This window comes from Pristis pectinata, chromosome 15, assembly GCF_009764475.1.
Source record: "Pristis pectinata isolate sPriPec2 chromosome 15, sPriPec2.1.pri, whole genome shotgun sequence".
NCBI classification, from domain to species: Eukaryota; Metazoa; Chordata; class Chondrichthyes; order Rhinopristiformes; family Pristidae; genus Pristis; species Pristis pectinata.
Window position 1 is genome coordinate 38,090,667 of NC_067419.1, and position 23,717 is coordinate 38,114,383.

Sequence of the window (23,717 nt, forward strand, 5' to 3'; positions counted from 1 at the left end):
GAGAGAGCAGTCCCTGCAGAAAACAGAGAGAGGGGGTGAGGGGAAGATGTGCCTAGTGGTAGGATCCTGTTGGAGGTGGCAGAAGTTGGGGAGAATGATGAGCTGGATGCGGAGGTTTGTGGGTGGTAGGTGGGGACAAGGGGAACCCTGTCCCTGTTATGTCGGGGGGGGGGAGGGGGTGAGGGCAGACCTGCGGGAAATGGAGGAGATACGGGTAAGGGCAGCATTGATGGTGATGGAAGGGAAACTCTGGTTACTGAAAATTGAGGTCATCTCTGATGTCCTAGGACGGAAAGCCTCATCATGGGAGGTGGAGGAACTGGGAGAAGGGGATGGCGTCCTTACAGGTGACAGGGTGGGAAGAGGTGTAGTCAAGGTAACTGTGGGAGTCAGTGGGTTTCTGGAAGATGTCTGCGGTTAACCTGTCTCCAGAGATGGAGACGGAGAGATCCAGAAAGGGGAGAGAGGGGTCAGAGATGGACCAAGTGAATCTGAGGGCAGGGTGGAAGTTGGGGGCAAAGTTGATGAAATTGACAAGCTGAGCACGGGTGCAGGAAGCAGCCCCAATGCAGTCAGCATTGTAGTGAAGAAAGAGTTGGTGGGGGAGGGTTGCCGTTGTAGGCTTGGAACATGGATTGTTCCACGTAGCCGACGGAAAGGCAGGCATAGCTGGGGCCCTGCTTGTGCCCATAGCTACACCTTTACTTTGGAGAAAGTGGGAGGAGCCGAAAGAGAAGTTGTTGAGGGTGAGTACCAGTTCTGCCAGACAGAGGAGGGTGGTGGTGGAGGGGAACTGGTTGGATCTGTTATCAAGAAAGAAGCAGAGAGCCTTAAAGCCTTCCTGATGGGGGATGGAAGTGTACAGGGACTCGACGTCCATGGTGAAAATGAGGCGGTCTGGGCCGGGGAACTGGAAGTTGTTGAAGTGACGGAGAGCATGCGGAGTGTCACGGATGTAGGTGGGAAGGGACTGAGCCAAGGGGGACAAAATGGAGTCAAGATAGGAGGACACAAGTTCAGTGGGGCAGGAGCAGGCAGAAACAATGGGCCTACTGTGGCAGTTGAGTTTGTGAATCTTGGGTAGGAGGCAGAAATGGGAAGTGCGGGCTAGGGGAAATATGAGGTGGGAGGCTGTGGAGGTAAGATCTCTGGAGGTGTTGAGGTCAGCGATAGTGCAGGAGACAATGGCCTGATTCTCCTTGGTGGGATCCAGGTTGAGGGATAAGTTAGAGGAAGTGTTCAAGAGCTGACGTCTGGCCTCAGCAATGTAAAGTCCGCCAGACTACAACAGCACCACCCTTGTCTGCAGGTTTGATAGTGAGATTAGGATTGGTCCAGAGGGAGTAGAACTGTGTGTCTGATATTCTGAGTGTGTTCTGATCACAAGCCAATTCTTTTGTCAAGGATGCCCATAACATAAATCAAGCTGACGAAGTAGAAATTGCTTGATATCAGGTTCAGGGATGGGAGGAGGCGACAGAAATTGGTGATGATAATGAGGATTCTGAAAGTAGCCCTGGTGCTTTGAATGTTCAGTGATGGTTTTTAGGAAGTTATTTTTGGTGGCAGTTATTGGATCATGACATGTTGAGAGAGCAATTACTAAAACTTTATGGAATCCTAAACTTTAAAACTGGAGGTAGAGAATATAAAAGGGAGTTTTTACTTTATTTACTAACTTTTCAGAATCTGGGTGTTATTGGCAAGGGCAGCATTTATTGCCCATCCCTGATTGCCCTTGAGAAGGCGGTGGTGAGCTGCCTACTTGAACTGTTGAAGTCTTTCTGGTGAGGTTCTCCTGCAATGTGTTGAGTAGTGAGATATAGAAATCAGACCCAGTGACTGTTAATGAGTAACAAAATATTTCCCATTCAGGGTTGTGTGTGACTTGGAGTGGAATCTACAGGTAATGGAATTGCTGCACTTGTTCTTTTTATGCTATTTTGTGATACACTGCAGTAACCTCCCATGGATCTATCCTGTCAGGATTTGTAGTGGAGAAGTGTGGTATGATGGCTATAAAGCACAATTCTGTGAGCTCCTCTCAGTCAGGCTGTTGCTGGACTGTCTGCCAGCTCTCTCTATTTGGACACCAGTCTCTAGATGTTCTTGAGGGGGACTCTACAAGATCCGTATGTCTGGGAGCAACTTTGTTATGTCCAAGTTCATAGCCCAGGTCAATCCCAGGCGGTCTGTTTAGTATTATACTTATTCTGTCTTAATATAGTGGTTATGATACAACTAAATCACCCATCAGATGTAACAGTACAGTTGTAAATGGTCATTAGGGAGTGGCCCTGAAAGGCTTCAGTTCTGACTCCAGGCCCCATGAAGTATCATGGCATCAGGTCAAACAGTGCAGTCAGCCACATTGCTGTGTGTTTGGAGTCACATATACACCATGCCGGATTGGACTAGATAAAATCAGCAGGTTTCCTTCTGTTTGTGTTTTTGCACAATCCAGGAGTTTTGTGGTCACTGTCATTATTTCTTTGTTTTACATATCCCAGATTATTTAATTAACTAAAATTAAGTTCTATAATTGCCATGATGGGAATTGAACAGATATCTCTGGATGGTCTAGTCCTCTAGATCTTTAGTCTGATATATTAATGAGTGAACCATTACCATACCAATTTGAACCTTCAGAAGGTATTGGTTAGGTCACAACTGTGCCAATTCTGGTCACTGCACATTAGAAGAAATGTGAAGGTCATGCAGAAAGTGCAGGAAAGATTTAATGGGATGGCTCCAGGAATGAGGGATTTCAGCTACAAGATTAGACTATTGAAGCAAGGAAGAAAGGAACTTGTGAGGAGGTTCGATTGAGCTGTATAAATCATGAAGGATATATAGAATAGAGAGATAGAGAGAGAGAGAGAGAGAGAGAGAGAGAGAGAGAGATACAGTTCTGTCCTGAGTAGCAGATAGTTCAAGGAAGAGTGGACTGTTATTTAATTTTGTAGGCAAAAAATACCAGAGGGGTTTGGGGCAAAATGCTTGAACTTAGAGTATGGTTGTGATCTAGATTCTCTCTGCCAGCAGGTTGGAAGCTGGTTCAAGCAGAACTTTCAAAAGGGAATTTGATAGGCAGATGAGAGAAATAATGTGCAGGTATTTTGGGAAAGAGATGGCAAATGGGACTGACTGCTTCACTAAACTCTATCAATCTCAGATTTAAAATAAATTCCTGGCCTCACATCAATTGTTATTTGAAGAAAGCATTCCCAAATTATATCATCTTCTATATTTTGAAAAGTTTCCTAATTTCATGCCTGAAAGACCAGACTCCAAATTTTCTCTTTCTCTATTTTATGATTTTCTTTTAGAATCTTGCTACATTGATCAATAAGGTCTTTGAAATGCAATCTCTCAAGGGATACACCCTCACCCAGGATCTGATGATGAATCCTGAAGTGAGTAAGCAGTCATTTATAAATCCTAGAGGACAGTCAAGGCCTAAACATTGCAACAGGCATTGCATTTTCATACAGATTAGAGAATCAGAATGTTACGCAGCACAGAAATAGGCCTTCAACCCTCTGAATCCATGCCAATCATCAAGCATCCATTTACACTAATTCCACCTTCATCCCACTATTTCCCCTCCTGCCCTCTGTCCCCCTCCACCAAGTTCTACTGCTCACTAGGGGCAATTTACAGTAACCAATTAAGCTACCAACTGCATGTTTTTGGGATGTTGGAGGAAACAAGAGCACCTGGGGAAACCCATGCAGTCGCAGGGAGGATGTGCAAACTTCACATAGACAACTCTAGAGGTGGGGATTGAACCTGGGTCGTTGAAGCTGTGAAGCAGCAACTCAACAAGCTGTACCATTATGTTACCCTGTAATTGGAACAGCCTCATGAGCATAGGGTGCCGGATGATGATATTGCTATATCCCCTAAATAACAGAAGACAAAAGGGACCTTGACCCAGATTCTCACTGTGTGCAGTAAAACTCTGATATTCCACTGTTCAAAAATCCCAATGGAATTCACAATGGGATCCAAGGAATAAAGATCCATTCAGGTAATTAAAAAAAGTGTAGGAGAATGAGGAGTGACCTTACAGAAGTTTATAAAATCATGAGGGGTATGGATAAGGTGGACGGTCATAGTCTTTTCCCCAGGGTTGGCGAGTCCATAACTAGAGGGCACAGATACATGGTAAGAGGGGAGAGATTTAAAAGATATCTGAGAGGTAACATTTTGACACAGAGGATGGTGAGTACCTGGAATGAGCCGCCGGAGGAAGTGGTCAAGGTGGGTACAATTGCAACGTTTAAGAAGCATTTGGATAGGTACATGGAGGGGAGGATCTTGGAGTGTTATGGACCGAATGCAGGCAACTGGGACTAACAGGGAGGATGCTGTGGTTGGCATGGACCAGTTGGGCCGAAGGGCGTGTTTCCATGCTCTTTTGCTCTATGACTCTATGATGGTTCGGCATTTGGCTCATCGAGTGCTGCTTCCTACATTCCCTTCAAACTCACTGGGGCCCTGGTCCCTACACTCTCTTTAAACTGGAAAATTTATTATGCCACTAACCTGTAAACATCTAGGAATGTCTGTTTCCCATATTAGGAGTGTCTAAAACTAGAGGGCAGTCGTTTAAGGTGAGTAGGAGGAGGTTTAAAGTGGATATCAGGGGTAAACGTTTCACACAAAAAGGAGTTGGTATCTGGAATGAGCTTCCAAAGGAGCTGAGGCAGAGACAGCAACAACTTTTAATAGGCATGAATGAACAAGGCGCAGAGGGAAATGGAATTAAAGCAGGTAAGCAGGTTATAGGCATAATGGTCGGCATAGACCCAGAGGGCCGAAAGGCCTGTTTTTATGCTGTACAACTCTATAATTACTCCTTATATTAAAATGTGTAAGCTTTCACTCACTATTTTAAAAAGTAAAATTTATAATCAGAACATACTGAATCAGGATGAAATCAAACAGTCTCCTTGTCCACTTTCCCAACCAGCCCCCAAATACCTTAATTCCCTTGTTGTCCAAAAAGCTATCTGCCTTGAATACATTCAACAAGTGAGCAGCAATAGTCACTTGGATTTACAGCTCTCTGAGGGAAGAAATTTCTCCTCAGTTCAATCCAAACTCCCATATCCTGAGAACATGATCCTTATCCTGAAATGACATTCATGAAATTTTGAATAGATTCTGACGGACTTTAAGTTAAAGGCCCTGCAAATACAAAATAAGTGATTTACTTAATCACAATAAATCAATAGTTTGCATAAATCAAATAAGATAAATGCAAATATGAGGCAAAATCCATTTTTTAACATGGTGGAATATATTGATTCTGTAGGTATATTCAAAGCATCCAAACATATTGGAAATGTATTCTGCAAAAGAGTGGGACAGGAGTGTCACAAGTTCAGATGATGGTAATATGGATAGCTATGCATATATACTGTATTTATTGTGATTTTACTATCAAGTGACTTAGTAATCAAGAAGCACCACATTAGTATCAAAACGAGGGGGGAATAAATAAAACAAAATCATTGGGAATTCAGGAGAAACTTTTTTTATTTTCTGAAGTAGAATATGGAATGTGTTACTGTAAGGTGAATAACAAAGATGCCTTCAAGGCAAAACTAGTTTTACACTCGAGGGAGTAAAGAATTGAAGGTTATATAGATTGGATAAAACAGGACTGGAAGAGAACATAAGCACATGATTAGGTTTATCTGGGTAGAATGGTCTACTCTGGTTATAAATTCAACACAGTTCTATGCAGTTGAACTCACTGAAAACTTCAAAGTGTCTCAAATGTGATAATAAACTTGTTAATAACTACATTTAATTAAATTGCTATATATCTATGTTTTTAATAACAAGTAGTCATCTACTGCAAATCAAGGAGGTACAATCTTTAAAGTGTGCTTTAATTGATTAAAATGAAACATAAACATACACAATTAGACACAACAAGGGAATATTAAATTAAAGAGAAGCTATTAGATTCCAAAAGAAACATTCATTAATTCTTACAATAATCCAGTTATGGATATAAATAATGAATAACTAACAAAATATGGAGGAAATATCTATATGTATGGAAGGTAATCATCACCATTTTTTCTCTTGTGTAACACCTTAGTATAGTGCAAGGAAATGAATTTTATTAAGAGACTTACTGATAATCATTGTGAGAAACTTCTTATGTCATCGTTATTGCCAATATAGAAGTTAATTGCTCTACTTAGTAGTTATTTCTCATGCAACTATTCATAGCAATTAATAGTCCCATACTCTAAAGGAAAATTTTACTCATGGAGAATCTGATTGAAAGGATCAGGAATTTCCAATACCTTCAAGCATAGGTTCCCAACTAAATGAGTCGGATCTAAAACTTGCTTAACTGAAACCTTCTTGTGGCCACCTCCTGGTTAAATCTCGTCTATTGAAAAACCACCAAGATTAAACAAGCCTTAAATGGATCCTGTAATGGGTACACATATGTAATCTATTTCTTGATGACTTTCATGAACATTAAATAAGTAAGTAGAATTAGAATAAACCTACAAGTCAGATTTATATGCGCATTGGTAACAAATTGGTGTGCACTTGTTGGACTGAAACTGCTGTTCAACATCTCAGTTCAATGATCTTACCAGGACCTTGAAAATTCATTGACCTGAAACTCTAGGTCAGATCACACTCATTCTTGTCCAGGCAGTGCAGTCATCAGCTGCCTTTGTTCTATGGCCTCTCTTATTTTTTGTTTTAGGTGGTTCCAACACACAACCAGTGTCAGGGCAGCAATAACAAGCCACAACTAAGTATGAGGGGCAACCAGGCCGCAAGAAGGCAGAAATAAGTCTCCAACCATACACTACCCTGATGTTCTTCTGTCAGAAGAATTTTTGAAACACTTGGAAACAATTGGGAAAAAATTAAAAGTTACTATATAAAAAAATAAAAACCCAGAAAACTGCTCTCAATTAACTAAAGTCACAAATACATTATGAAACAAAGAAAAATAAACAAAAAATATTCTCTAAGCTTACCTTACAAATGAAATCCAGTGACTGCATTTGAATGAGAGGGGACCTGGTAGATACACCATCTATGGTTGGCATAGAGCTAAGGGACCCAGCCCCTGAGGAGGTTTTGAATGGTGAGTCCAGGGGTGGAGCAAGAGGTTAAAGGCAGGCACATCTGTTCTCCTGCATGTTGCCAACTTTGGAGCTGCAAAGAGAATCCAGAATGTTTTGCCATGTGTAGAGCAGCTTGCTGGCAATTTTCTATTGAATTAAAGGCTAGTCGTCAGAACAATCCAATCCAATAAATTAATTATGTCCTTATCTCTCAGATGTTTGACGGAATTGTACTATAGGACTCCAACTTGTCAGCAGGAATTAGAGGAGCAAGTATGTGGGGAAATCACAGATAGGTGTAGAGTAATAGGGTTGCAGTTCCAGTTGCCAAATTATAGGAAGGATGTGATTAATCTAGAGAGGGTGCAGAAAGGATTCACAGTGATATCGCCTGGATTGGAGGGCTTGAGAGATTGGATAGGCTGGGTCTGTTTTCCCTGGAGCGAAGGAGGCTTGTGACAGATGTTGCTTGATCTGTTGAATATTTCCAGTTTAATTCTACTTTTTTTTTTGGACTTCCAGCATTTTTCTTTGTTATTTTTCCAGTCTCTGTATTGCAGATATTGAATCAGATCTTGCTTGCCTGGAATCACTGACCATGTTGGTTCTACTTTGTCCAAATATAAAGGTCTTTTTTTGCTGGGCCTCCATATCCTCTAGTTCAGTGTCATGTTCTCAGCAGAGAGAGGGTTTTGGACAGGGTCAAGGTGGATCCAGGTTCTGAAATGTCCCTGATAACCTTTGAAAGTCAGCAGAGCTAGGCAGGGATGGGTGACGGTTGTACTGGGATCTGTCTTTTTTTAATGTAAATGCAAAAGACTGCAGATGCTGGAATCTGGAGCAACAACCAGCCCGCAAGTGAAACTCAGTGGGTCGAGCAGCATCTGTGGTGGGGGGAAGAAATTGTCGACGTTTTGGGTCGAAACCCTACATCAGAATCCAATCAAGTCCTGATGCAGTGTTTCGACCTGAAACGTCAACAATTCTTTCCCACCCACAGATGCTGCTTGACCCATTGAGTTCCTCCAGCAGATTGTTTGTTGCTAATAATTTTAATGTCTTTGATATTTAGTCATTTGAAAACTACCAAAACCAGATAACCAAAATGATTAATTATTTTTAAAATTAAGAATTTACCAAAAACATAAAGGAACTAATGAAAAATATAAAGGAAGACAATTTTAAAAGGTAAAGGACCTTCCATTCTGCCTCCTAAACCTTTGCCACATAATTCCTACAGAAATCAATGAGGTCTCAGATCCTGTGGCAGGTCTGACTTCCCCAGTATAATGTTGGGGAATCTCAGCACGCCTGGGCTTTGCTGCTGCACACCAGCTGGAATAAGCTGGACTTCATTGAAGTCCAATCTGAAGAATTGGACTTCAGATTGATTGTAATTGATTGAAAGGCATAGTCCAGAGAGATACGAGGCCATCATTAATACACAACAGCCCACAGGCAGGGGTCTGGTTATCGAGACAGGAATGGTGGCCCTGGTTTAGGTCAGGCTGTGTGGTTCCGTGGGATATTAGAGTCTAGTTTTGGTTGAGTGTTTGGTGGCATGGAATTGGGTTTGTGTTTGGATTGGGATGGGAATGTAAATCCAAAGTTTGGCAGGGGACAGGATCAGGGGATAGGCACGAGTGATAGAGATCTGGAGAGTTCACTTCTTGGCTGAAACCCACATCCAGAACCCCCATTACTCATTTTCAGCCCCTTCACACCCCACCCCCCTCCCCATCCCCGGTTCCATCCACCTACTACCCACACACTTCACCCACTGGCTACCCACCCCCACCCCCACCCCCACCCCCATCCTTGCTCCCCCATTTGATTTGATTCCTGTCCTACACTTCACATTATCACTTTCCTTACATCAGATTCCAGCACTGATGGACTTTGTGTTCCTGCTTATCACTCTCCTAGCTGTCTCCACTTTCACCCTTCCCCGCTCCCACCTGGCTCCATCTGCCTTGGGCTTCCCCTTTTCCTATCTTCAGTCCTGGAGAAGGCTCCTGACCTGAAACGTTGATCTCCTGCTTTTCTCCATGGATGCTGCCTGGCCTGCTGAGTTCCTCCAGCGTCATCGTATTTTTCATCCATCTGCCTCTATTTCTTTTTGTCTGCCTCCATCTATCATCTACCTGCCTCTGTCTCCAACTCCACCCACCCCTGCCCCTCACATGACCCATCATCCTTCAGCCCTGCTCAGTCCACCAATCACCTCTGGCCTCTGTCTCACTACTCTCCACCTCCTCTTTAAACTTCTATCCCTTTTCTCCACTCTTGATGCAGGGTCTTGACCCAAAGTGTTGACAATTTCATTCCCCCTCCCACAGATGCTGCACGACCCGCTGAGCTCCTCTGGTTGTTGATTAAACTCTACCTTTGATTGTTCCATTTCATCCATTACTGGCTTTAACATTTCACTTCTAGGGATTTCTCAGACCCCCTTCTCAAACCCGTGGTGTAGGTAATAATTCCTTCCAGGACCTTTGCCCAGGTTAAGGATTTGATTCTGATGCTGTTTTTCCACAGTCAGATTTTATCTTTTGGGATATCCTTTATCACAGATTTATGACCTCTAACAATTTTGTTTTACAAATAAAGAGCAAAAGAAATTCCCCGACAAGCAAATCAACCAACAGTGTTTACGTGTTGGTTTTAGGAGTGAGGTGAGTTCAAGCAGCACCTGTGGAAAGAGAAACAGAGCTAACATTCTAGTTCAATGATGTATTATCAGATAAAAGATCCTAAATAGGTCAGTGACATGAATGATTACTGTTGTTTTCTCTCTGCAGATGCTACCTAATCTGCTGAACATTTCCAGCATTTTTCTTACTTCAGATTTCTATCCTGTTCAGTATTTTGCTTTTAAGTGTGTATCACCCACTTCTTTCATTGGGTCGACCCATTGCACTTCCTTGCCTAATTGTGTTGCATATACAAGCAAGTAGTTACTGGAAACAAATCAGTGATTACTTAACTGCATATTGATATTTGAATCTTGCCCAGAGGTTTATTCCATTGCAATGAGTCTGCTGTCTCAAATTTACATGTCTTTCTCTGGCACAAGTTTGGACGCTCTCCCCACTGCCTTCCCCAGCATAACTGAGTGGAAGGAATTTCTCTGTGGGGTATTCTTTAGAACATTTTACTGAAGCAATAGAGGGAAAATCAAAGAACCTAGAATGCTCAGGGTAAGGTGAATGTATGTCAATCAGGCAACATCAGCAGAGAGGTAAACAGAGCCCCTGTGAATTTGATGACACGATCATTACATCAGGTCAGGTCAGAGACAGTGTTCGTGGAAAATTGTCTTCCCTGGTCTATTTATATGTAAAAGAATTAGTAAAGTGTCAATCAACAATTAGATAGAGGATACTCATTATCAGCTGTAGTATTCTGGGTATGCATTCTTATGATGTCATTCTGATAATCTGATCCAACCTTTCTGCAACAGCTGTACATTTGCACAGTTCCTGGAAATCACTGGTAAAGCTAATATGATATGGTTTAATTGAATCACTTTATGCTTAATGATAAATGATCGAGCCCTTTCAACTCTTAGTTTGGTGATTCCATATTCACAACATGAAAGCATAATGCCTTTAAAAAGGATCATATGTTCAATTTCACACATGCAGAAGATAACAAGAATCAGGTATTCTGTTTAGCCACATAAAACGCTGTCAACCTTGGTGTCACGGAGATCTATTTAAAGCACACCGCCGTACTATTGCTGAGGGGCAAAATGAATGGGCTTATAGCAGGCCTGGACTCATCACTTAATTAATTTATACAGAGATGTCATTATTAATTATAATGAAAAAATGATTACATTGCATATATGAGTCATTTTTCAGTTTAATGAACGTATACAGAATACTAGTCTGGAGGAAGGCAGGGATCAGTACTTTCGGAGATCCAATTGATTGTATAATGGAAAGCAGGGAACTCATTACAGATTGGATGCAAATTGCTATTACTGTGACATATTTAATCAATTTTATTCAATCATGAGAGCAAAGATTCAGGAAAATATCAGACCTGATTTTATTTAAGAAAATGTGAGCTATTGATACATTGTAGAGCAGATGACAAGATTGATTATAGCAGCTTGCTCCTTGTATTAGTGAATAAATGAATACCTTTCTTCTCGCAACTAAATAAACTATTCAGTGAAATGCCTGTAGCTAGACAAATATATTATTAAACACTAAATGTTCAAAATAGTTTTGTAATATGCCATTTCATTTAAACATAATTATCATTTGAATTGGAAATAATCAGGCACGGTAGTGTAGCGGTTAGCGTAATTCTGTAGTGCAATTCAGCCACTGTCTGTAAGGAGTTTGTACGTTCTCCCCGTGTCTGCGTGGGTTTCCTCTGGGTGCTCCGGTTTCCTCCCACATTCTAAAGATGTACAGGTTAGGAAGTTGTGGGCATGCTATGTGGCACCGGAAGCGTGGCGACACTTGTGGGCTGCCCCCAGAACACTCTATGCAAAAGATACATTTAATGGTGTGTTTCGTGTACCATGTAACTCATAAAGATATTTTGTCTTATCTTATTTTTCATTACTACTGCTATGTTCTAATTCCAAAATCGTACATTTACACTTTCAGTCTTCATAACAATCTGCAGCAAACAAGGGGTTGGACTGGGTGTATCAGAAAGTGATTGGGCCAGGGTGCAGTGCTGGGATGATTGACAATAGCACCAAGTGGGGACGGATGGGTTCAGCTAGATTGGGATAGTGAGACACTGAATAAAAATCTGGAGGGACCTAGCTACCAAAAAATCTCCTCTGTCTCACTCAACGACTGTGGAATGGGGAGGGATGTGCAGAACCAGGCCTCATATCTTAGGAAGGATGTGCTGATATTGAAAAGGTTCAGAGGAGATTTACGAGGATGATTCCTGGAATGAAAGGGCTTACATATGATGAGCGTTTGTCGTATCTTGGACTGTACTCACTGGAGCACAGAAGAATGAGAGGGACCTCATAGAAACATCTAGAATGTTGAAAAGGACTGGACGGAGTAGAATGTGGCTAAGCTGTTTCCCTTGGTGGGTGAGTCCAGGCACATCTTAGAATTAGAGGGTACAGATTTAAAACAGAGATGAGGAGAAAATTTCTTAGCCAGAGGGTAGTGAAATTAATGGAATTCTTTGCCACATACAGCAATGGAGGCCCAATCATTGGAGGCGTTTAGGAGACATAGATAGGTATCTAATGAGTCAAGGTATCAAGGGATAAGGCCAGAAATTGGGGCTAGAAAGGAATATTTGTTTTTTTTTCCATTTCTCATTTCCTTTTTCTTTTTCTTTTTCCTTTTCTTTTCTTTTTTTTCTTTTCCTTAGCTCATGGAGCAGATGATGGGCCGAATGGCCTACTTCTGCTCCCTTGTCTTGTGATCTTGTGAACTGCCTTACAAGGCTGTATCTCAGTGCACTCTCAGAGATGGGTTATGGGAATATTCCAGGTCTAAGACTATTGGTGAGCCACCCCTTGGAGTTCTGTCAGTAATGAACATAAACTATAAATAAGTACAAGATGGTAACATGTTAATGATGAATAAGAGGCGACTAAGGCAGAATCTGTGGAGAGAGAAACAGAGTTAGTGCTTCAGTTAATAACCTTCTGTAAAATTCATGAGCCTTAAAGGTGGGCTAGTCACATGAAATAGTAGAGGAGAATGCAGGGATAAAGATTTCAGAGTTCCAAGTGAACTAAAAAGAACAGTAAGCCCATGACCCTACAAACAGAGCTGGTAAAAGTATGGTTATAAAATGTTGGGTGAGGAACTTAAGGAATTGGGTGAAGTTCTGAATTTACATCCTTTCATTATTACCCTCTATCATCTTCGAGATCAGTTTTGCACCAATTCTACCTTAAGTGATCCTTACTTTATAATGTATAGAAGCAGAGCTGCTTATTGTGACAATACTTCAATGAGGGCATGTTGGCAACTGGGTAATTTCCTGGTCAATCAAACTGAGTGACTACACTGCGGCAAATTTTTCATAAATTCATACTCATAAAGTTACACATCATGGAAACAGACCTTTTGGACCACTGAGTCTGCACTGACCATCTGGCACCCATTTATACTAATCCTTCAGTAATTCTATCTTACAGTAGTGTAGCGGTTAGCGTAATGCTATTACAGCGCCAGCGACCCAGGTTCAATTCCGGCTGCTGTCTGTAAGGAGTTTGTACGTTGTCCCCATGACAGCGTGGGTTTCCACTGGGTGCTCCGGTTTCCTCCCACATTCCAAAGACATACGGGTTAGGAAGTTGTGGGCATGCTATGTTGGCGCTGGAAGCGTGGCAACACTTGCAGGCTGCCCCCAGAACATCTTACGCAAAGATACATTTCACTGTGTGTTTTGATGTACATGTGACTGATAAAGAAATCTAAAATGTTACTCTCACCACATTCCTGATGAAAAACACTATGATGTTGGCAGAACTCAACAGGCCAGGTAGCATCTGTGGAGAAAAGCAGGCGGTCAACGTTTCAGGTCAGGACCCTCCTTCAGGACTGAAGGTAGGAAAAGGGGAAGCCCAATATATAGGAGGGAAAAGCAGAGCAGTGATAGGTGGCCAAAAGAGGGGAGGTGGGATGGGCACAAGACAGTGATAGGTAGATGCAGGTAGGAGACAGTGATGGGCAGGTGCGGGGGAGGAAGGGAGAGCAGATCCACCGGGGGATGGGTCAAAGGTGAGGAGAGAAAGGGAAAAAAATGGTAGAGAAAAGAGAGATAGGCTGGGAAAGGGAAGAAGAGAAGCGTGGTGGTTGGGGGGGGGGGGGTGGTGGTTGTGGGGAAGATGGAACCTCACAGCCTAACGGTATGAACAAGTAATCCCCACCCCCCTTCCTCAACCACCCCCCCCCCCACCACGCTTCTTCTCTTCTTCCCTTTCCTAGCCTATCTCTTTTATCTTATTTTTCCCTTCTCTCCTCACCTTTGACCCATCCCCCAGTGGGTCTGCTCTCCCCTCCTCCCCCGCACCTGCCTATCACTATCTCTTACCTGCATCTACCTATCACCACCTTGTGCCCACCACGCCTCCCCTCTTTTGTCCATCTATCACTACTCTGCTTTTCTCCACAGATGCTACCTGGCCTGCTGAGTTCCTCCAGAGTCATAGTGTTTTTCATCTAGATTCCAGAATCTGCAGTCCTTTGTTTCTCTAGTCTCACCGCATTCCTATCCACTTCTCCCCAGACCCCCACCCCACTCTCCTTCCCCCCCCCCACCCCTGATCCTACTGCACACTATAGGCTATTTTCAGTGGCCAACGAAGCCGCTATCCTACCCATCTTTGGGATTGAGAAGAAATTAGAGCACCTGGAGAAAACTCACATGGTCACAGGGAGAACTTGCACACTCCACACAGAAAGCACCAGAGGTCTGGACTAAACCCGGGTCTCTAGAGCTGTGATGGAGTCACTCTGCAAGCTGCAAAATGCACAGAATTTATACATAACTATCCATCCCTCGCTGCGTATTTCTGGAGTAATGATCCTGCTGTTATTGGGAGAGGTTGATTTGGTTTCTGTTTTCTACATTGTCTAAATAGACTCTGCTTTCCGAGTAAAGTGACCTTGCTTGTGACTTATTCCACCCATCCCTCTTGCAACTCATTGGCAGTTGTGAGACTGCAGGAACAATTAGCATACCTGCCTCCTACTAATCTGATATTTTGTTTTGAGCCTAGGTTTTAATTGCTCCTCAAGAGGTCAAGATGGGTTGCAGATCTGCTGAGAAGACTTGAATACTTCTGCAAATTTAAACAAAACTTAGAATTTCCTGTAAATAATTCCACATTAACAATGAATTATGTAGCTAGACCCATGACAGACTAACTCTTTGTTGATTGCCAAGATTTCAACCTCAGAAGAGATTGTCAGCAGTAGAAAACTAGGTCACAGAACCAGATGTGACAGATTTGTTGCATTTTCCCCACAGCAATCCCTGCAGAAACTGGGAATGTTTTATTAAATTATGGCACTGTCTCACAACAAAGCATATCTTGTCAGAAAGACTAAAATGTCTTGAAATCATTTACAAAGGCAATGTATTTTCCATCACATTTTTCCCAGCATTATACCCGGCAAAAATGAAAGGATGCACAGAGCAGACGATGTTACAGGTTTGTAGATGTCTTGATGGGAAATTCAGACTTGGTTATTTTTGGAGATGGTGTGGCCCTCAGAGAGCTCTCCACAGACAAGCCATCTGTTCCCCTGTGTGAGATGCAGCAAAGATGTCTGTTCCTACCACCACTTGTGAAACAAATTCATTGAGAACAACTAGTTGCTGAATTCTGCTGACATTTGTTGTATTAAAGGGAAGTCGCTGGGAATATTTGGTTTATTAACCTGCAGATCCATTGCAGAATCAAAAATTTCAATTGATTGGCGCTGTTTTTGATCGCTATGACGGAACTTTAATAGACTAATCCTTCCTTTAGAAATTTCTGTACAGTGATATTCTGATTGCACTCTTTAAATTACTGAGATTACAGAAGAGGATACTATTTATATTTTTGTATTTTCATCATCAATTGATTAAAATATTTTATTCTGGCTAGTGAGTAATTGAATTCTATCTGGTTACTCCTAACATTTTCCACTGAATCTGCATAATAGTATCTGTCTTTCAGAATTTGCACTAACTATCCAGCAGCAGATTTTAATGTTTACTACAGTTGTTGTGTGGAGCAGTGGAGAGCAGTCAGTTGCTAATGTTACTCAAGCAGTGAGAAGAATATCTGAAATAAATAGTTATTTAAAAAAAAACACTTGCTAACAAGTTGGCAAGCATAAATAATCTCCCCTGTGTCTGCTGACCATTAGCCTTAAGGTTTGTGCATTCCTGGGTCTCTGATTTCTTGATGGATCCCATTTGCACATCCCAATAATTCTTCTTGATTATTCTATACATAGAATAACAGAAAATACTCAGCAGGGAAGGCAGTATAAGTGGAAAAGGATACAGGGGTAACATTTCAGATTGAAGACTCTTCATAACTGTGCTTGGCCTGCTGACAATTTCCAACCATTTCTGTTAATATTTCAGATTTACAGCTTTGATATCCAATTCTTTGCATATTGCAGAACCCTTACTTGTCTTTTAATTGTGTAATAGAAATGGATGCTAGTTCTATCAGATGCGGCAGCCTGCACTTGAAAAGAAATAAAGCAAGTGCTGAGTTTAGTGTTGCCATGAGCTGTACCTGATCTGCTTTCAAATCATTGCTAAATTTGTCAGATCTTTCTTCTTTAGCCAGTCCTGAAGATTGCCTGCAATGAATGATCACTGCATTAATCTATTACAATGACACAGAACAAATTTTGTCTGTGGCGTGCCTAATTCACTCAGGAAATTATAGAGGAGAGAGCAGGATCATAGAAAATTATGGCACAGAAAGAGGCCACCGCCAGCCAAAAATAGACTTAAGGTTAATTCCACTTTCCAGCTCTTGGGCTATATCCTGCCGGTTATTATTCTTCAAGGGTTCAACTTGGTATTTTTTAATGTGCTGAGATTTTCTGGCTCCATCGTCCTTTCAGGCAATGAGTTCCAGTCTTCCACAAGTGTCTGCTGAGGGGAGTTCCTGTTTGCATCTAGTCATCTCAATGTTTTACGTATCTCAGCCATTCTTCCCTTTAATTTCCTTTGTTCCAAAGAAAATAAGACCAACCTAAACAGTCTCTCTTCATAATTATAATGCTCCAGCCCTAACAACATCCTTGTAAGATTCCTTAGCACCCTCACTAATATAGCCACATCCTTCCTGTAATGTGGTGGCCTGAATTGTGTGCCATACTCTAGATGTAGTCTAATGTTTTATCAATTCCAGTATGTCTTCTCTGTTCTTGTATTTAGTGCTTGGACCACCAAAGGCAAGTATACCATAAACCTTCTTAAAAATCTGATATGCCTGTCCTGAAATTTCCATATTTCCTTATGACATAGGAAGAGGCAATTTGGCTCATCGAAGCCATGTCATCTCACAGAGTAATTCCATTCCCCCACTACATTTTTCCTACATTCCCATCAATTCCCCTCAGATTCCACAATTTACTTGTGCACTAGGAAACAAAGCACCAGAGGGAAACCCACACAGTCACTGAGGGAATGTGCAGACTCCACAGAGACAGTAGCCAAGGTCAAGGTCAAACCCAGCACCCTGGAGCTGTGAGGCAGCAGCTCTACCAACTGCACCACTCTACTGCCCTTCAAGGAGCTGTGGAAATCGAAAGCAAAATCTAGTACCCCTTCACACTTCTAAGTATTACACCATTTACATCTGGAAGGTGTGACCAGTTCGTCATCTTGCCAATGGAAGCTGCCAAGAGCAGAGTACAGGTGGCGAGATTAGCTGGGTTTTCTTGGATGAGAGAGAGGAGACAAGATACAGGTCCTGCCCAGGTTACAAACACCTGATATATGTACAGCCGTACATCTGAATGAGTGTTTGAGAGACCGGAGGGATGGATGGGCATACAGGCATCTTCCGCCGGGTGTGAATGGGGCATTTCCGTGTGCCTTCTCTCTGCCACCTCCACACCGAATTGCAACAATCAGGGGCTGGGTGGAGCCGAGAGAGCTGGGTGCTCTGAGCAGACTCATTCACTCATGGAGTCAGTGAAGCTGCTGGCAGCCGTTCTTCCTGAGCCTGCTCGCTCTCCTACCACAGCTGTGCCTGTTCATATTTGACTTACGAACAGTTTGGGTTACAAACAGTTCTCAGGGATGGAACCTTGTCGTAACCTGGGGACTGCCTGTACACTTGGAACTTGAGGTGCTCTTTACAGAATGGCACATTTATTAAAACTGCCAAAAGGCAACCACTTCTCAACACTGTTGTTCAGTTTTGTGCCAGCTAACAAACACACTCAACTTCTGTCACCTGCTCCCATGAGATGGAGTCATAGAGTAATATAGCATGGAAACAGGCCCTTCGGCCCAACTGGCCCATGCCGACCCCAGCATCCTCCCTGTTAGTCCCAGTTTCCCGCTTTCAGCCCAGAACCCTCCAAGACCCTCCCCTCCAAGTACCTATCCAAATACCTCTTAAATGTTGCAATTGTGCCCACCTCAACCACTTCCTCTGGCAGCTCATTCCAGGTACTCACCACCCTTTGTGTAAAGAAATTACCTCTCAGATCTCTTTTAAGTCTCTCCCCTCTTATCTTGTATCTGTGCCCTCTAGCTTTGGACTCCCCAACCCTGGGGAAAAGACTATGACCGTACACCTCATTGTGATTTTAGAAACTTCTATGAGGTCACCCCTCATTCTCCTGTGCTCCAAGAAATAAAGATCCAGCATGGCCAACCTCTCCCTATGACTCAGGCCCTCTAGTCCAGGCAACATCCTCATAAATCTCTTCTGCACCATCTCCAGCTTGACAATGTCATTCCTATAACAGGGTGACCAAAGCTGTACACCATGATCAAAACTGTACACAAATGGCCAAAACTGTATACAATGACTGAAACTACACAATTGACTGAAGCTGTACACAATGACCAAAGCTGTAGACAATTGATTGAAACTGTACACAATGATCAAAACTGTACACAATTGACCGAAGCTGTACACAATACACAATGCTCCAGGCTGAGAAAGGATTGATAATCAAAAAGCTGCAAATGCTGGATAACTGAGATAAAAACAGACAGTGCTGGAAACATTTATCAGGTGAGGCAGCATCTGTGGAAAGAGATACGGAGTTAACAGTTTAGGTCAAACGGACTTTGTCAGAAATTGGAAGGAGAGGAAACAGTCGGTGTTGGTTGCAGAGAGGGTAGGGGAAGGATGGGTAGGACAAAGGGAGTATCTCTTTTTGGGCGAGGTGAGAGAGAGGGAGAGGGAGGGGGGGAGGGAGGGAGAGAGGGGGGAGGGGGAGAGAGAGGGAGAGAGAGAGAGAGAGAGTGAGAGAGGAACATTTGTAACTGCGAAATGCAGGTAGGAAATGCCCAGCAGATTAGGGAATGATAGTGGAAAGAAAAAGACTGAGTGAGTATTACAGATGAATAGCCTACAGCTGAACGGGCCAGGGAGATACAGTTAATGGTGGGTGACTGAGATGGTGCCGCTAGAGCTAATGTGATGCTTCTATCAGTAAAACAGATGTCACATCAGGCAGGATCTCCCTGAAGTGACACACAGCCTGGGCCCATATCCAAAATTTTCCCACGTAAAGGAATAGGTTGGGCATCTTGGTCGGCATGGACCAGTTGAGTCGTAAGGCCTGTTCCCAATCTCCGTGCACAGACTCTATGACTCTATAACCTTATAGGTGCACTGTAAAGCAAAGTGGAGTCTGTGTCATCTCTGCCTATTCCTTACAAACCAGTGGCTGTTGGGGGCCACAGGGAGATTGAAAGATTCAAAATAAACTCTTGAAACCATTTACAGCAGCTCTGTATGTTGATGTTCTGAAAACTATCTGATTACCAGCTTCAAGAATTACTAGTGCATTACGTCAGGTATTAAGGGCTGAGTTTGAAAGGATGATTAGATGTGAGGGTAGGCTTGAGCTGACAGCAATTATTGTACTTCATTTCTCTCCCTATATTCCCACCAAAATGAGAAATGATTTAACAGGAATGTCGTGGCCTTTGTAACACATACTTTTTTGTCCATTCTTCTTAATTCATTCTCTGCAGAATGAACATCTGTAATATCATAAATTTCCCAGTGGTGGCAGAATGGAGCCACAAAGCATTGTAGCCCTTGTGGGTCCAATAAAATCTCACTCCATCTTGGAAAATTTAAACTTATTTATACAGCACGGTAACAGGCCCTTCTGGCCCAACGAGCCCCTGCTGCCCAATTACACCCATGTTAACCTATCTGTACGTCTTTGGAATGTGGAAGGAAACTCACGCAGACATGGGGAGAACGTACAAACTCCTTACAGACAGTGGCCGGAATTGAACCCAATTGCTGGCGCTGTAATAGCGTTACACTAACTGCTATGCTGCTGTGCTGCCTGTTCCTATTGTTTCTCACTGTACATCTCACTGAAAAATGTTTTGTACCTAGTTTAGGCAGATTTGCCTTTGCAGATATTTGCAGAGTTGCACTCAAAGAAACCTTCTGAAAAAACAAATGATAAATAATAGCAGAATTTTCATGCTCACTCTCAAATCTTGCTCCCCGTCCTAACTCAAGAATTTATAGAACACAGTCCTTTCCTTCATATTCCAGCTATGGTCCTGTAATCAGAGTCCAAAAGGAAGCCATTTGGCCCATCATAGCCTGTACTAACATCTTGACAAAATTAGCACAGTGGATCTTATTGGATGAACGCACTTACCTGGTCATGATGTAGATGGTCAGTCTGACTGTCCTCTGCATCCTGGAGTCCAGCAGTGTGGTTCGGATGGTAGCCAGGCCTCCAGTGATGGAGTGAGGAGGCTATAGTGATGCATGAGGTGTGCCAATCTCCTCAGAAGGAATGAACCTCACTTCACTTTGCTTGAGATCTTTACATCTAACTTACACTCCAAATTAAATCGTAGAAGGAAACGATTTCATGAGGATAATAAGCTTACAGAACATGAATAAATCACTAAATCTTGGGATGAACACAAGGATATTAACAGCAAAATCTTTGATTAACCCACCAATGAATTAAATGTGAAGTATTGCTGGGCAGATATGATTGTAACAAGTTTTCTCAGCTCTCAAATGAGTATGAATAGTTCTGAAGTGTGTGTATTTGCACAATGCTTGGCACAAAACTTGTCAGAAACCAAAAGGATGATCTGCATGAGAAGCGCGAGCCAAGCCCTGGGAGTGTTTGATGTGGAAAGGATTGCTGAACTGCCATGCTAACAGAAACTGCAAAACACTGAGAACACCAATGGCTGAGTTGGAACCTCTCTTCACAGTTCCCAATAAATAGGATATCAGTGATGAAGAATCACTTGATGACAAAAACGAGGAATGTAATAACAAAATATTTCTAATAATCAACACCATTAATACAAACAGTAATCAGGAGCAATGAGGACTAGAAATCTGTAATATGTTCGTTGGTGGCCCTTAAATAATAAATATGCTCAATTTGCTCTTGAATAGGTTATGTATGTGTCAGTTACAAGGCTAATAGCCTTATACAGAACATAGAACAGTACAGCACAGAACAGGCCCTTCGGCCCGCAATGTTGTGCCAACATAGCTAATCCCTCCTACCTACATAGATTATTAGCCTTGGACTAATAATCTGGAGATTAGAGTTCAAATCCCAATAGATATGGGATTTAAATTTGATTCATTAGAGGTCTGGGATAAAATGTGTGTATCAACGTTAGTGACCACAGAACTGTTCATTAAAATCCTTTTGGGTCACTAATGGCCCTGAAGGAAGGAAATCCGTCATCCTTATTTGGTCTGGTATAAATGTGATTCATATCAATGTGGTTGACACTTGACTCCTTGTGAAGTTGTGGACATGCTATGTTGGCGCCGGAAGCATGGCGACACTTGTGGGCTGCCCCCAGAACACTCTACACAAAAGATGCATTTCACTGTATGTTTCAATGTACATGTGACCAATAAAGATATATCATCATCATATATCATCATCTAGCTCGCCACTCTGTGAAAGGGCAATAAATGTTAGGTTTGCCAGTGATGCCCACATTGCTTGGATGAATAAAGAACAATGGGAGAATTATTTGTTCTGTACAAGCTCACTTTTGCAGTGAAGTGTATGCATGTGAATCGTTAGGCACAGAGGAAGGTCAGAATCAGAATCAGGTTGATTATCACTGACATATGTCGTGAAATTTGTTGTTTTGCAGCAGCAGTACAGTGAAGTCATTTGGCCCATTGAGTCTTAGAGCCTTGGGACATCCTCGTGCTGTCTCGCCACAGCATCGCAAGTTATGAGATGGACTCTGACTTCACGATCTACCTTGTTGTGACCTTGCACCTTATTGCACTGCACTTTCTCTGTAGCTGTGACACTTTGTACTGTTATTGTTTTTACCTGTACTACCTCAATGCACTCTGTACTAACTTAATGTAACTGCACTGTGTAATGAATTGACCTATACGATCAGTATGCAAGACAAGTTTTTCACTGTACCTCTGTAGTAGTGACAATAATAAACCAATACCAATGCAAATGCCAATATTCTTTCTCAGGTGCCTATCCAAATCCCCTTCGAAATCACTGATCAATTCTGTTTCCACTTCATCTTTAGACGATGAATTCCAGATCATAACAAAAAAGTTGTTCCTTACATCCCTTTTTATCTTTCTGTCCAGATTTTAGATCTGTGACCCGTGGTCTTTGAACCATCTATTATTGGAAAAAGATTCCCTCTAAATAAACAGTCATGACCTTGTCCTCTTCACCATGTCTCAACCTTCTTTGTTCCGAGCAAAACAACCCCAACTTTTCCTGTGTAACCTTTGGCAAAGATCCATCACTCCTGGTACCATTGTGCACTGTTCTGCACTCCCTCTCCGACCTTCTGTTGTAGCTGTTTTTTTACGGGAACTGGTTTTCTTAGTTGTGTTGAAATAATGTGAAAGCCATCTGCTCTACATTATGATTTTGAACATTCTCCCTTGTTTCTCTGCCCCAGATTTTGACACTGCTATACAAATCGAATTGTGCTGTAAAAAATGTGTCTTCTGTTTGAACGTTAGCCATGTTTTACCTCAATGCCTGACAAGTGTTGCTACTGATCAACGGATATACCGTCACTGAACTTTTATTTAAACAGTTCCTATGTTGTTTGATATTCCATTTTTGCCACACTCACAAATGGTAGTGTGGTGCTGCCTTTGATGCAGGTAGCAATGCTGGATGGGGTGATATGGGAGGGGTTGGGGGTTGGTGATGGTTCCTGCTGACTTCTGCAATGTGAATTGTACACTCAGGTTTCACAGTTGCTGAGGAGGGTTGAGTTCACCTCCACAGGATAGATAAAAAGGAAGAAGGAACTTGGATTTACATAATCCATTTAACAACCTCAATGCATGCCAAAGCATTTACAGCCAACAAAATAGTTAGTAGAAAAACACAATGATGCTGGAGGAACTCAGCAGGCCAGGCAGCATCCGTGGAGAAAAGCAGGCTGTCAATGTTTCGGGTCAGGACTCTTCTTCAGGACTGAAGATAGGAAAAGGGGAAGCCCAATATATAGGAGGGAAAAGCAGAGCAGTGATAGGTGGACAAGAGAGGGGGGCGGGTTGGGCACAGGGTGGTGATAGGTAGATGCAGGTAAGAGATAGTGATAGGCAGGTGCGGGGGAGGAGGGGAGAGCAGATCCACCGGGGGATGGGTCAAAGGTAAGAAGAGAGAGGAAAAAAAGAATAAAAAAAAGGCTAGGAAAGGGAAGAAGAGTAGCATCGTGTGTGTGGGGGGGGGGGGGGTGGGGTTGGGGTTGGGGAAGGGGTGGAGATTATCTAAAGTGGGAGAATTTAACAATTCAGTATTCAGGCTGTTGCAAGGTTCCAAGACGGAAAATGAGGTACTGTAATTTTTGCCTGGCCTGCTGAGTTCTTCCAGCATCATTGTGTTTTTCATCTGGATTCCAGCATCT